The sequence below is a fragment of the Dendrobates tinctorius genome, unplaced genomic scaffold, assembly GCF_039654945.1.
Source record: "Dendrobates tinctorius isolate UK_male_01 unplaced genomic scaffold, ASM3965494v1 ptg000008l, whole genome shotgun sequence".
Lineage (NCBI taxonomy): Eukaryota > Metazoa > Chordata > Amphibia > Anura > Dendrobatidae > Dendrobates > Dendrobates tinctorius.
Window position 1 is genome coordinate 66,287,098 of NW_027361676.1, and position 12,903 is coordinate 66,300,000.

The window sequence follows — 12,903 nt, forward strand, 5'->3', positions numbered from 1 at the left end:
GATAAAGAAATGAGATGGCGCTTTGCAAAATTGTATTAATATAGGATGTAAGGTATGTTCATTACCAAAGGAAATGAAGGACGCCATTATACATTTTAGTATCATGATGAGAAGGCAAGAGGAAATACTGCCACAAAGATGGACCTTTTATATGCAAATTCTAAGCTCTCCATTAAAACAATCTTAAAATATATCTGCATAGAAAATGTCTTCATTCAAAGCGCAGGCACACGCAGCAGTTTAACATCTCCGCTAGAACAATACCTAGACAAGACATATCTTTATGTGCAGTCTCTTCAGAGAGGAAAATTCAAGCAGAAATCTGAAGTTAATTGTTAGTACAATAAGAGACATACAGGATTTTAACTTCTAAAGAGAAATTGTTACCAGGACACATGTTTTATACTAGGCCACTAGTAAGGTGTAACGTTAAAGCAACATTCCATTTCTGAACTTGAAAAGTAAATGGTATTTTTCATTTTTGTTTTTCATAAATCAATATTAAACATGAAAATAAGCAACTTTGTGATACATCTTATTGGATTAAAGAAATGTGGTTCTTTCTCCTCCTGAACTGATCATTTATTCTCAAAATTGTCAATTTACGAGTAAAATCTGTCTTCAGCGAAGACAGATTTTTTCGTTACTGAGATAGATGACAGTTAGTGCATATAAAGTTTTATGCATTTCAAAAGAACTTGCATTCGAATGTCTGTGTATGCCTCTAGCTCCTCCCTCCATACAAATTAAAACACAAACAGTCATCTCCTGTCTCAGTAATGGGAATGTCTGTCTTTACTGAATACACATTTTAGCCATAATTTGAGATAGGAGAAAGAGGCAACTTTCCTTAGCAAGGTATGTTGCAAAGTTGCTTATTTTCATGTGCACTATTCATTTATGAAATTAAAAGTAAAATGTGAACATAGATGTAGGCACAATACCTTGTGCCATGTGTTCTGCAGCCAATGTCTCCCTCTGCCAATTTGGTGACCCATATTCCTTTCAAAAATGGCCACCACAATCCCATAGGGAATGTTGTAAGAAGTTTGAGAACCATGCCTTCCTTACCTTTCCATAGTTGTGAAATAGACCCTCAATGATAACAATATTTCTGTTTCTATTCTGCAGCAGGAAAAAGGTAAGGAAGGTTCAGACTTTCAACTTTACGTCCCATGCCTCGGTGGTGGCCATTTTGAAAAAAGATGAGAATGAACCAATGAATTGAAAGAGTGAAGCAGTGGCTGTAGAATGAAAAACACTTGGTATTGTGACTATACATGGAAATTGTATAGTCATATTTAGGTTTGACAGTTAGAGGGTCACTTGAAATTAGTTGGAGCATCGGCATATGTAGTAGCTGCGTGTTCTGCAACCACCTTACTTAGCCGGTTAGCAGAAGCAAAGAGGCTGAAAGAGGCTATCTTAAATAGTCAACTTTTTATATTAATGTATGTCTAAAAGGGTATTCTAAAGTTGCATCTTCAGCAGCTCGGAGCTATGTCTCCTTACTTCATGGTTGCTAGCATGGCAGGATGTCCTCCTTAAGAGAGAACTCTGGTGAATTGAACTGTGGTATTAGTAGAACTATAAAGCTCAGCACAAGTTCTGCTATAACACATTCAGCTATCAGCACTGCTATTGCTACATTTTCACATAGAGATAGAGAGGGCATTTAAATAAGCACAAAGTAAAGGATAGGGGAGTAGAAACGAATGGGCTGGAGAGAGCTGATTGGGATCTTAAGAGTTAATCTCTCTTGCAATAGAACTACGACGCACTCTTAGGCCGGTTTCACACGTCCTAATATTTCCGGTACTGGAAAAAAACGGGACCGGAGATGACAGTGTCCGTGTGTTCATTTTTCCATGTGTGTAATACTTATGGCTGTAAGCCATAATCATCAATATTAACAGGAATAAACACTTGAAATAGATCACTCTGTTTGTAATGACTCTATATAATATATGAGTTTCACTTTTTGTATTGAAGAACTGAAATAAATTATCTTTTTGATGATATTCTAATTTTGTGAGAAGCACCTGTATATGTATTAATATATACACGTGGTCAAAAATGTTGGTACCCTTTGTTTAATGACAGAAAAACCCACAATGGTTGCAAAAATAACTTTAATCTTACAAAAGTAATAATAAATAAAAAAATCTATGAAAATTAACAAATGGAAGTCAAACATTGCTTTTCAGCCATGCTTCTACAGAATTTTGAAAAAAATAAAACTCATGAAATAGGCCTGGACAGAAATGATGGTACCCCTGAAAATAATGTGACAAAAGGGGCATGTTAAATCACGGTGTGTCCACTAATTAGCATCACAGGTGTCTACAATCTTGGAATCAGTGAGTGGGCCTGTATAGAGGGATATAGATGCTCACTGTGCTGATTGGTGACATGGTGTGTATCACACTCAACATGGCCCAGAGGAATCAACAACTTTTAGTGGACTGGCCACTCATAGAATAGATCATATAGAATATTCACATCACACACTATATAAACCTTCTCAAAAAAGTGAATAAACTCAAACAAAAAATCAAAAGATTTTTTATAAAAAATTACTTTATTACATCATTATTAAAAACGGGGAAAGAGTCCAGCAAACAACAGACAGAAATACATTACCATAAATAAGATAATATTAACATGGTGGACATAGGGCCATACTATATAAAAAGCATACATAATCCTATTATTAATAAATATAAAGTGCAATATCAATCAGAAAGGATCTGAAATAAAGTGCATGACAAATATAAAACAGGATTATGACAAATAGTAAATACCAGTGATAGATGGCCCCTAGATTCTCCAGCTCCAACGCACGTTTCGCCTGTTGTGTCTTTCTCACTTTATATTTATTAATAATAGGATTATGTATGCATGCTTTTTATATAGTATGGCCCTATGTCCACCATGTTAATATTATTTTATTTATGGTAATATATTTCTGTCTATTGTTTGCTGGACTCTTTCCCCCTTTTTTAATAATGATGTAATAAAGTAATTTTTTATAAAAAATCTTTTGATTTTTTGTTTGCGTTTATTCACTTTTTTGAGGTTTATATGGACCAGAGGAAGCGAAGGAAAGAGTTGTCTCAAGAGATTAGAAAGAAAATTATAGACAAACATGTTAAAGGTAAAAGGTATAAGACCATCTCCAAGCAGCTTGATTTTCCTGTGACTACAGTTGCACATATTATTCTGAAATTTAAGCTCCATGGGACTGTAGCCAACCTCCCTGGACGTGGTCACAGGAGGAAAATTGATGACAAATCAAAGAATGGATAATGTGAATGGTAACAAGAGTCCAGAAAAACTTCTAAACAGATTAAAGAGGAACTTCAAGCTCAAGGAACATCAGTGTCAGATCGCACAATCTATCATTCTATGAGCCAAAGTGGGTTTCATGGGAGACAATCGATGAGGACATCATTGTTGAAAAAAAATCAGAAAAAAGCCAGACTGGAATTTGCCAAACTACATGTTGACAAGCCACAAAGCTTCTTGGAGAATGTCCTATGGACAGATGAGACAAAAATTGAACTTCTTGGCAAGGCACATCAGCTCTATGTTCACAGACGGAAAAATGAAGCATATAAAGAAAAGAACGCTGTCCCTACTGTGAAACATGGAGGAGGCTCTGTTATGTTCTGGGGCTGCTGTGCTGCATCTGGCACAGGGTGTATAGAATCTGTGCAGGGTACAATGAAATCTCAAGACTGTCAAGGGATTCTAGAGAGAAATGTGCTTCCCAGTGTTGAAAGCTTGGTCTCAGTCATAAGTCATGGGTCTTGCAACAGGATAATCACCCAAAATACACAGCTAAAAACACCCAGGAATGGCTAAGAGGAAAACATTGAACTATTCTGAAGTGGCCTTCTGTTGTGAGTTCATTCTCTGGTTCGGGAGGTGATGCGGCTGGTTTGATCGGTGGAGATCTTCCACCTGAGAATGAGGATGACGATTGGATCTCAGGATTCTCAGATTAGATTTAAGACAGCCGACGCCCTATTCAGTTGCTGGTGATTCCTTCTGGCTTGTCAGCTCTTGGTTTTCAGCTCTGTTCCAGTCATCTAAAGCTAAGTTTTTCTGCTAATGCTCACACTTGATTTTGTTGGTCTATTCAGTTTTTTGTGTGGTCTGCATGCCCCGGCTGGGGGCTGAGCTGAATTTCCACTCTTATTTATCAGTATTTTGCCAATTGGCTTTTTGTCCCTTACTAGTTCGGTCTTTTTTTGCTCTGTCTCAGAATTTTCCAGAGTGCTGATATAGTGGGAGAAGTCTAGTGACTTCAGGGTTAATTTTGCTATCAGAAGTGTTGGACATTATTTTTGTAGGGTTTTTTGCAGGTTGCAGACAGTCACTTGCCTATCCTTTCCTGTCTAGTTAGTTTGGGACCCATCATTTGCTCAGCCTATTTTCCTGCCTGTGCTTGTGCCTTCATCTTGTTTCACCGTCAATACATGTGTGGGGGCTATCTATTCCTTTGGGGTCTGCTCTGGGGCAGTTAGTTTTCCCTTTTCTTGCTTTAGGCTTATGTAGTCCTCCGGCCGTGAAAAGGCGTCTAGGAACATCGTAGGCACGCTCCACGGCTACTGCTAGTTGTTGTGGTAAGATCAGGGATCTGCAATCTGCATAGTTATCAACTTCTCTGGTTTTCTGTGGCTTAGCTTGTTTTGTTTTTTTTCTCCTCGGTGACCCACTCCTAACAGCCTTCTATGAGCCATGACCTAAATCCTATTGAGTATCTTTGGAAAGAGCTGAAACATGCCATCTGGAAAAGGCAACCTTCAAACACGAGACAACTGGAGCAGTTTGCTCTTGAGGAGTGGGCCAAAATACCTGTGAAGAGGTGCAGAAGTCTCATTGACAGTTACACAAATCATTTGATTGCAGTGATTGCTTCAAAAGGTTGTGCAACAAAATATTAAGGTAAGGCTACCATCATTTCTGTCCAATCCTTTTTCATGAGTTTTATTTTTTTTTTAAATTCTATGGGAGCATGGTTGAGAAGCAATTTCTGACTTTCATTTGTTCATTTTCATAGATTTTTTTATTTGTTATTACTTTTGTCAGATTCAAGTTATTTCTGTCACCATTGTGGGTTTTTCATACATACTCTTTTCTGTAAGTATGTATGGGTTAGACAGGCTTTGTATACAGACTGAGACTCCTGTGTATGCTCTTGTCTCCAAAGCATCTTTCTCTAATTTGACATGCGCCGGCAGATCTGGCAACCTCCCTTGTATCTCAATTATCTCTCCCAGGAAAGGAGTTTCCATGGCCAAAGCAAATCATAAAAAAGCGAGACTATAATTTACCAAAATGTACATTTGACAAACCACAAAGCTTCTTGGAGAGTGACCTTTGGACAAATGAGAAAAAACTGTAGCTATTTGGTAATTCAAAGCTGTATATTCATAGACTCAAAAATGAAACATGTAACGAAAAGCACACTCTGTTTACTGTGAAACATGGTGGAGGCTTGGTTAATATTTTTAGGGCTGCTTTACTGCATCTGGCATTGGGCGTCTTGAGTGTGTGCAGGGTGCAATGAAATATGAACACTATGAATGCATTCTGGATCAAATTGTGCTGCCCAGTGTCAGAAATCTTGGCTTGAGTCACAGGTCATGAGTGCTCCAACAGGATAATGACACAGCTAAAAACATCCAAAACTAGCTAAGATCAAAGCATTGGACTAATCTGGAGAGGCTTCTATGAGCCCTGATCTAAATCCTTTTGAATATCTGTGGAAGAAGCTGAAACCAGCTGTCTGGAGAAGGCACCATCATAACTGAGACAGCTGGAACAGTTTGTTCACGAGGGGTGGAGAAAGTCATAGATACTGTTTGTTTGCAGTGATTACCGCAAAAGGTTCGGCAACAAAGTCGATGGTACTATCATTTTTGTCCAGGCCATTTTCATTAGCTTGCTTTTCAAAATGTTGCTGTTGAATCACAGTTCAAAAGCAATGTCTATTTTTTTATTAGTTGATACTCTGTAAATTTAAATTGAAAATTACGTTAGTCAGTTTCAATGTATTTCAGTGACCGTTGTGTTTTTTTTATTTTTTATTTTGACAGAAGGGTACCAAGAATTTTGTCCACATTTGTATGTATATATTGGCTGAAGAACAAGCCATATTCATTATTCATCTCAGCTATTTTTGCGTGCATGTGTGCAGCTAGTTAGTGTTCACAGCGGAACATACCCAGTGGTGGAATAGCAATAAACATGTATTAATAATATACATTTATTATTAACATGTACCAAGAATATCAAAACACCAATGAAATGTGCATGCAGACGTGCCATTCCACAATAACACTGCTACTTTTATCAACAAAGATTTACCTGGATCAAAAAGTAACATATAGAATAATATTTATTTTCTAATTATGGAAATTTACATCACTCTCTTTCCGCTCATTTGACATTTATTAATTACCTGTAAATATCCTAGCACTGGACAGTGATTTCTATAATTGCCGCTCTGCCCTTAGGCTGCTGTCCATACTGTCATTAATAAAGCACTTTACCAGGAGCTACTACATATTGTCACTATTTTACTATACCGGTTAGTTAGAAAGGAGTTCATAATTCTTCTACTGAAGGTCATGCACTCAGGAGCAATTATAGGCTTTTATTAATCTGAGGCCAAATTTAATTTTGCAAACCAAGATTCAAGATTGAATTTTCTTTTGGTATGAAATTCCCAGATAACAATACCAAAGATAACTGTGTAACCCCACAATAGTACCAGATAATCGCTTCAGCCATAGCATTCTTGTAGAAAAAACAATATTGCCCTAAGCGTGTGTTGCCACGATGTGTTTTTCAGGCAGTCGAACCTAATTAGTTTTTTCAAGACAAAGATGCATGTTTTTCCCAAAGTGTCCTTCTCTTGATCATTTTGTGAACACTTTTTAAACTCTGGCAGCATTTTTAGCATTTTTCCATTGTTTTGGGGGTACTTTTTTACTCCCATTTTCCATGCGTTGTCTTTTAACATCATCAAATAACACTAGTGGTATTTGAAGCAAAATCACTTGCAAAAATGCTCAAAAAAATGCTCAAAAAGACGTCTTAGCATCTTGAAGGTATCTCATTAGCTTTTCTATTGACTTCTATTATATAGTATAGATTATTTTCTGAACATAGAAGACATGAAGAATGTCAACTCACTTCTGTTAACCACATTATGACATTTATACATGTCATTCATTAATCTACGTCCCCCCCTTCTAGATCCCTTATCTCCTTTTCCAGCATACAGTTCCTATTATCTCATGGCTTCATGCACTAGGTCTTCCTCTCCCAGTTCCAAACCCACACCGAGCTCACATCCCTTTTCTTTTTTTTTTCCCAAAACACCTACCTTCCTTATTACGCATTAAACACTCAATTCTGTCCTTTTTGCAATCCTTTTATCTATTTTTCTATACAGTCTTTTTCATCTCTTTACCTCACCGATTCACCCTTTCTTCATATACAGTATATATACATAAATTTATATATTGTCCCTCAAACACTGCTTCCCCTCACAAGCTGTCCCCTCATCATACTGTTCCTCAGGGGCGGACACTGACAGCTTGGGGCCCCTGTGCAAGAAATATGTCCAGGCCCCCTCCCTTTATGGCGACAAAGCTACGTATATATATATATATATAATATATAAAGCTCAAGTGTGTATGTATGTATGTATGTATGTCCGGGATTGGCATCCGAACCGTCGCAGCTACCGTGAGGAAGGCACATAGTGCTGAAACATGTAGTCCCTTGCTGGAATGCTACTAATTGATTGGAGTTCCTCATACTTTTTATGATATAATGGATTAATAAAGAAGAAGTTTTTACAAATCTGGTGAACTTTCATCGTTTTGCTGGATCCCAATTTCCTCATATTTCTATTTGTTGGGGCATACTCCCTGCCTGGATCCGTGCAAAGCATAGGGTGAACACTGATTACTGCATCAAGAGGAACTCCTTTATGGTGAGCTGGCTATATGTTTTTCACATTGTTTGAATATATATATATATATATATATACACAGCTCTGGCAAAAACTAAGAGACCACTCCAAAATTTAGTTTGTCTGATTTTTCTCTTTATAGGTATATTTTTGAGTAAAATGTAAATTGTTCTTTTATTCAATAAACTACTGACAACATGTCTTTGCATTTCCAAGCACTAAATTTTGTATTTACTTTCAGAAAATGGGAAATGGTCAAAATAACAAAAAAATGCAGTGCTTGCAGACGTCAAATAATGCTGAGAAAACAAGTTCATAATCATTTGGAAACAACAATACTAATGTTTTAACTCAGGAAGAGTTCAGAAATCAATATTTTGTGTAATTGCCATTATTTTTAATCACTTCTTTCATGCGTCTTGGCATGCTTTCCACCAGTCTTTCACACTGCTTTTGGGTGACCTTATGCCAATCCTGGTACAAAAATTTAGCAGTTCTTCTATGTTTGATGGCTTCTGACTATCCATCTTCCTCTTGATTACATTCCAGAGGTTTCCAAAGGGGTTCGGAGTCCAGTTGTTCAGTTTTACAGAGCCCCTGATTTTCCATTTATTAATCCCAGATTGAGCACTGCTGACCGGCATTATCAATTCCTTGGATATCTTTTTGTATCCATTTCCTGCTTTATACAGTTCAACTACCTTTTCCCATAAATCTATTGACTATTCTTTTGCTTTCCTCATGACTCACAATCCAGAACCGTCAGTGGCTGGATGAAAGATGCAAGAGTCTGTCTGGACCCCAGAAATTCACTCAGCTTTTATGCACACACACTGATTACAAGCAAACAAGTCACAGGTGAGGATGTTTTCTTTAGTAGCAATTCAAACCCATTTTTGTCAACTTCTGTGCATGTTATCAGGCCAAAATCACCAGGGTATGTGAACTTTTGATCAGAGTCATTTGGATGTTTTAGGATGCCATTATGATTTAAACAGAGAACACACAGTAGTTTTACAATAAATGGTTTCACCCAACCACTAACCGTGAGTGGAGAAAATGTTTTGGTGTTATATTTCATATTCTCTGAAAAAGGCCAAGAAAGCAAAAATTCTGCTGGGGTATGAATATGTTACAAATGCCAGGTATTTATAGGTTGTACCAAAATTACAATTGTTAACAAGATTACAGTGAAAAAGACATGATCCCTCTAACATAGAGGGTATACATAAAGCGCTGAGTGCTATTCAAATTTACACAAATGTAAAAATGTGTTATATAATTCCATCACTATGCTGATATTGCATACAGTGCACAATATAGTGTTAATTGATAAGCAGTGTTCAGGTGCATAAAATCAACAAGACTAATTAGCCCCACGACTTACCTCATTAAGCACATAAAAAAAGCATGCTGGCTGGCGTCCTGCAGCATCAGAACACGCATGACTGGAAGAACAACATAAGAAAGCAATAAGCGCTTCATAGCGCAAGCGCTGTGGGGATCCAGCTTTCCTGGGCACCATCTTCATTAATGGCGAGTGAATCCAGAGAAAAAGCAGATCGCACCTGTGCAATGGCAGAGCGCAGGAGGACGCCGTCTTCTCAACTGACAGAAGCATCAAAATGCGAGCATATGGGATCTAAACAATATTATAAACTAACAAATCATTGTTTACAAATAAATAGTATTGCAACATTAACCCTTTGTGTGAGGTGGATGTATGCAGGTATAAATGGGTACATCCATAATGGTAAGAACACCCTCCATTTGCTGGGGTTGGTAACTCGCCATAAGAGAATGAAGGAGACATTGAACCTCATAAGAAGCCCATATCTCAGCCTCAAAAAACTCCTATTGGATGTAATGCTTCCAACTTTTTTTTTTATAAACCAAGCAATACAAATCCATCCATTAAAGGGGAATGATTTTTTTTTGACAAAAATAAAAAAATTAAAAATAATCCCAAATGCAAAATCCTCCATTAGAAAGCCAGAAAAATCACGCCATCATCTATCAGTGCCATAAATGGGGCAAGTCATGGGACAAAATTACAATCTGTAAAAGATAAAAAGAGGACGTCAATAGAACAAATCAGAATAGAGGATTCATATACCAACAAGAAAAACAACACCTTATAGGACTACTTGTGATTTAAAATCTACATTTATACTGTAAGGTTTTAACGTATTCAATTTGCGTATCCAAAACAATTCCCTTATTTTTAAGAGCTTGATGCGATCAGCCCCTCTCCTTGGGGGGGGGGATGTGGTCTATAATCCCAAATTTTAATTGTTTCTCTGTGTGGCCTTTTTCATCAGTGTTTTGAAACGGGTAAATCCAATTTCTTTTTTCTGATTGTGTATCTATGGTGGTTCACCCGAGTTTTAAAATCCCAGGTTGTTTCCCCTACATACCACAATTTACAAGGACATTCAAGCAGGTATATAACATATTCACTTGAGCATGTCAGGTAGTATTTAATAGAATAAGATTCATTTGTAATGGGATGTTTGAAACTATCTCCCTTCAGCATATTATTGCAATTAATACATCCCAAACTACTAGATTTACCCGTTAGTGAAGGTTGAGAAATTGTCCTGCCAGAGCCAATATCAGCATGAACTAATTTGTCTTTTAAATTACTTGAGCGTCTATAAGATACCAAATGTGGAGATTGAAACTCCTTTATTTCCGGAAGACACTTAGACAACATGGACCAATGTTTCCTCACCACACCAACTATGTCTTTACTTTCTTCACAGAAAGTGGTTACAAATGGAATCCTAGGAAGGGAATCATTGTTCCTTTTCCGTTTAATCAATAAATTTTCTCTATTAATATTTCTCATCCTACTCTCACATTTTTGCAAGACTACATTTGGGTAATTTCTTTGTTTAAATTTCTTTTTCATCTCTTTAAGGGACAGTTCAAAGCTGGTGTCATCACTTACTATTTTTTTTACTCTTAAAAATTGACTGAAAGGTAGATTCTGGACCACACTGCACAGGTGGGAACTTTCATATCTTAAGAGATTATTTTTATCTGTAGATTTTGTAAATAATTCCGTAACAAAGATTCCTTCATTGTATTTTACAAGCACATCTAAAAATTGAGTCTCCCTCTCCGAATAGATCAATGTGAATTGAATATCCTGATTCAGGCAATTTAGAAAAATTTAAAAAGCTTCCAACTCCACTGCTGTTCCTTTCCATAGGAGGAAGACATCATCTATGCACCTCCACCACTCCACAACATTGTTAAAGTGGTGGGATACATAGACGAGGTCCTCCTCCATGGCCGCCATAACTAGATTTTCATACGCGGATGCCATGTTGGCACCCATTGCGGTGCCCCTCTCTTGATTGTAAAAATCATTACAAAAAAGAAAATAATTATTTTTTAATACTAGCTCCAAGAGGTTCAAGATGAATTATTTAGCTTCTTTTGAGTATGCAGTACTATTCAGTTTTCTATATACCGCAGCTAGTCCTATGTCACGGTTGATCGAAGTATATAGTGAAATTACATCAGAAGATGCAAGTAATAATCTAGATTCAATTTTCACATTATTAAGTTTATTTTGAAAATCCGTTGTGTCTTCTACGAAAGATGAAGTTTGTCTGGATAAGGGTCCCAAAATGTTATCTATAAAAATACTGATGTGGTTAAAAATTGAGTCACAGCCCGACACAATCGGTCATTCCAGAGGGTCATATAATGATTTGTGTATTTTTGGTAACACATATATCACCAGTGTGATTGGCTTTTCTACAATCAAATACTTATATAGATTCTCATCAATTATATTAGAATTTTTTGCCCAGTCCAGTACATTCAAAATTTTCTTATTGATCTCAAATTTAGGATCCCCTGAAAGTTTCCTATATACCTCGATATCAGATAACTTCTGTACATGTTATTAGGCCAAAATCACCAGGGTATGTGAACTTTTGATCAGAGTCATTTGGATGTTTTGGGATGTCATTATGATTTAAACAGAGAACACACAGTAGTTTTACAAAAATTCTGCCGGGGTATGTAAACTTTTGATCACAACTGTATATATACTGTACATATATATACGCACTGCAGTGTTCAAAGTAATTGCAGTGAGTTCAAAAACATGAGTTAATCACAAAATCCCTTTCTCCTAGTTTTTATTTTCATGCATTGAGAACATTGCACACTGTTTTCTAATTCAAAACATGAGGAGAGATGTATTAAATTTTTAACTACTTTACAGAAAATAACTAAAAAAGAACATTGGGCTGTTCAAAAAAATAGCAGTATCTGCATTTGTCTTTACAAATCACAATATGTACTAATTTTTATGACAATTTAGCATTCCTGTGAATCATAGGCTAGTTTCACATTAGCGTTTTTTTGCGCAGCGCATCGTGCGCATAAAAAACGCAAAGAAAAACGCAAAACAAATGTGCGTTTTTTTTTCTTCATGCGCACGACAATGCGTCAAAATAACGCAGTGTTACTTGCGTTTTACATGCGTTTTTGCATGCGGTTGCGTTTTTTATGCGCATGCGTTTTTAGGTGTGACATTTCACAATAGCAAAATCCTTGACCACCAATGGGTCACCAGTGGGCGTGTTTCATTGGAATGTTTTATAGACCCTGTACTGCTGAATTCATCAGATTTTGCTGCTGTTTCCGGTGTCAAGATGGACCTGCGTCTGGATAATTTCCGCTTCAAGCTGGATCTTGACATTGCGCTGTCTCAGGCGTATGTCTTTTGTTGCCAGCAAGAAAGGGAGAGGGAGAGACAGCAGAGACGGCAGCGGCGTCGGTTTTGGAGGCATCCAATCATCGAACTCCGGCCAAGCCGTGGAGCATATCACACGCTGTACAGCGAGCTACAGGAAAACCCGGAGAAATTTGCTGACTATACA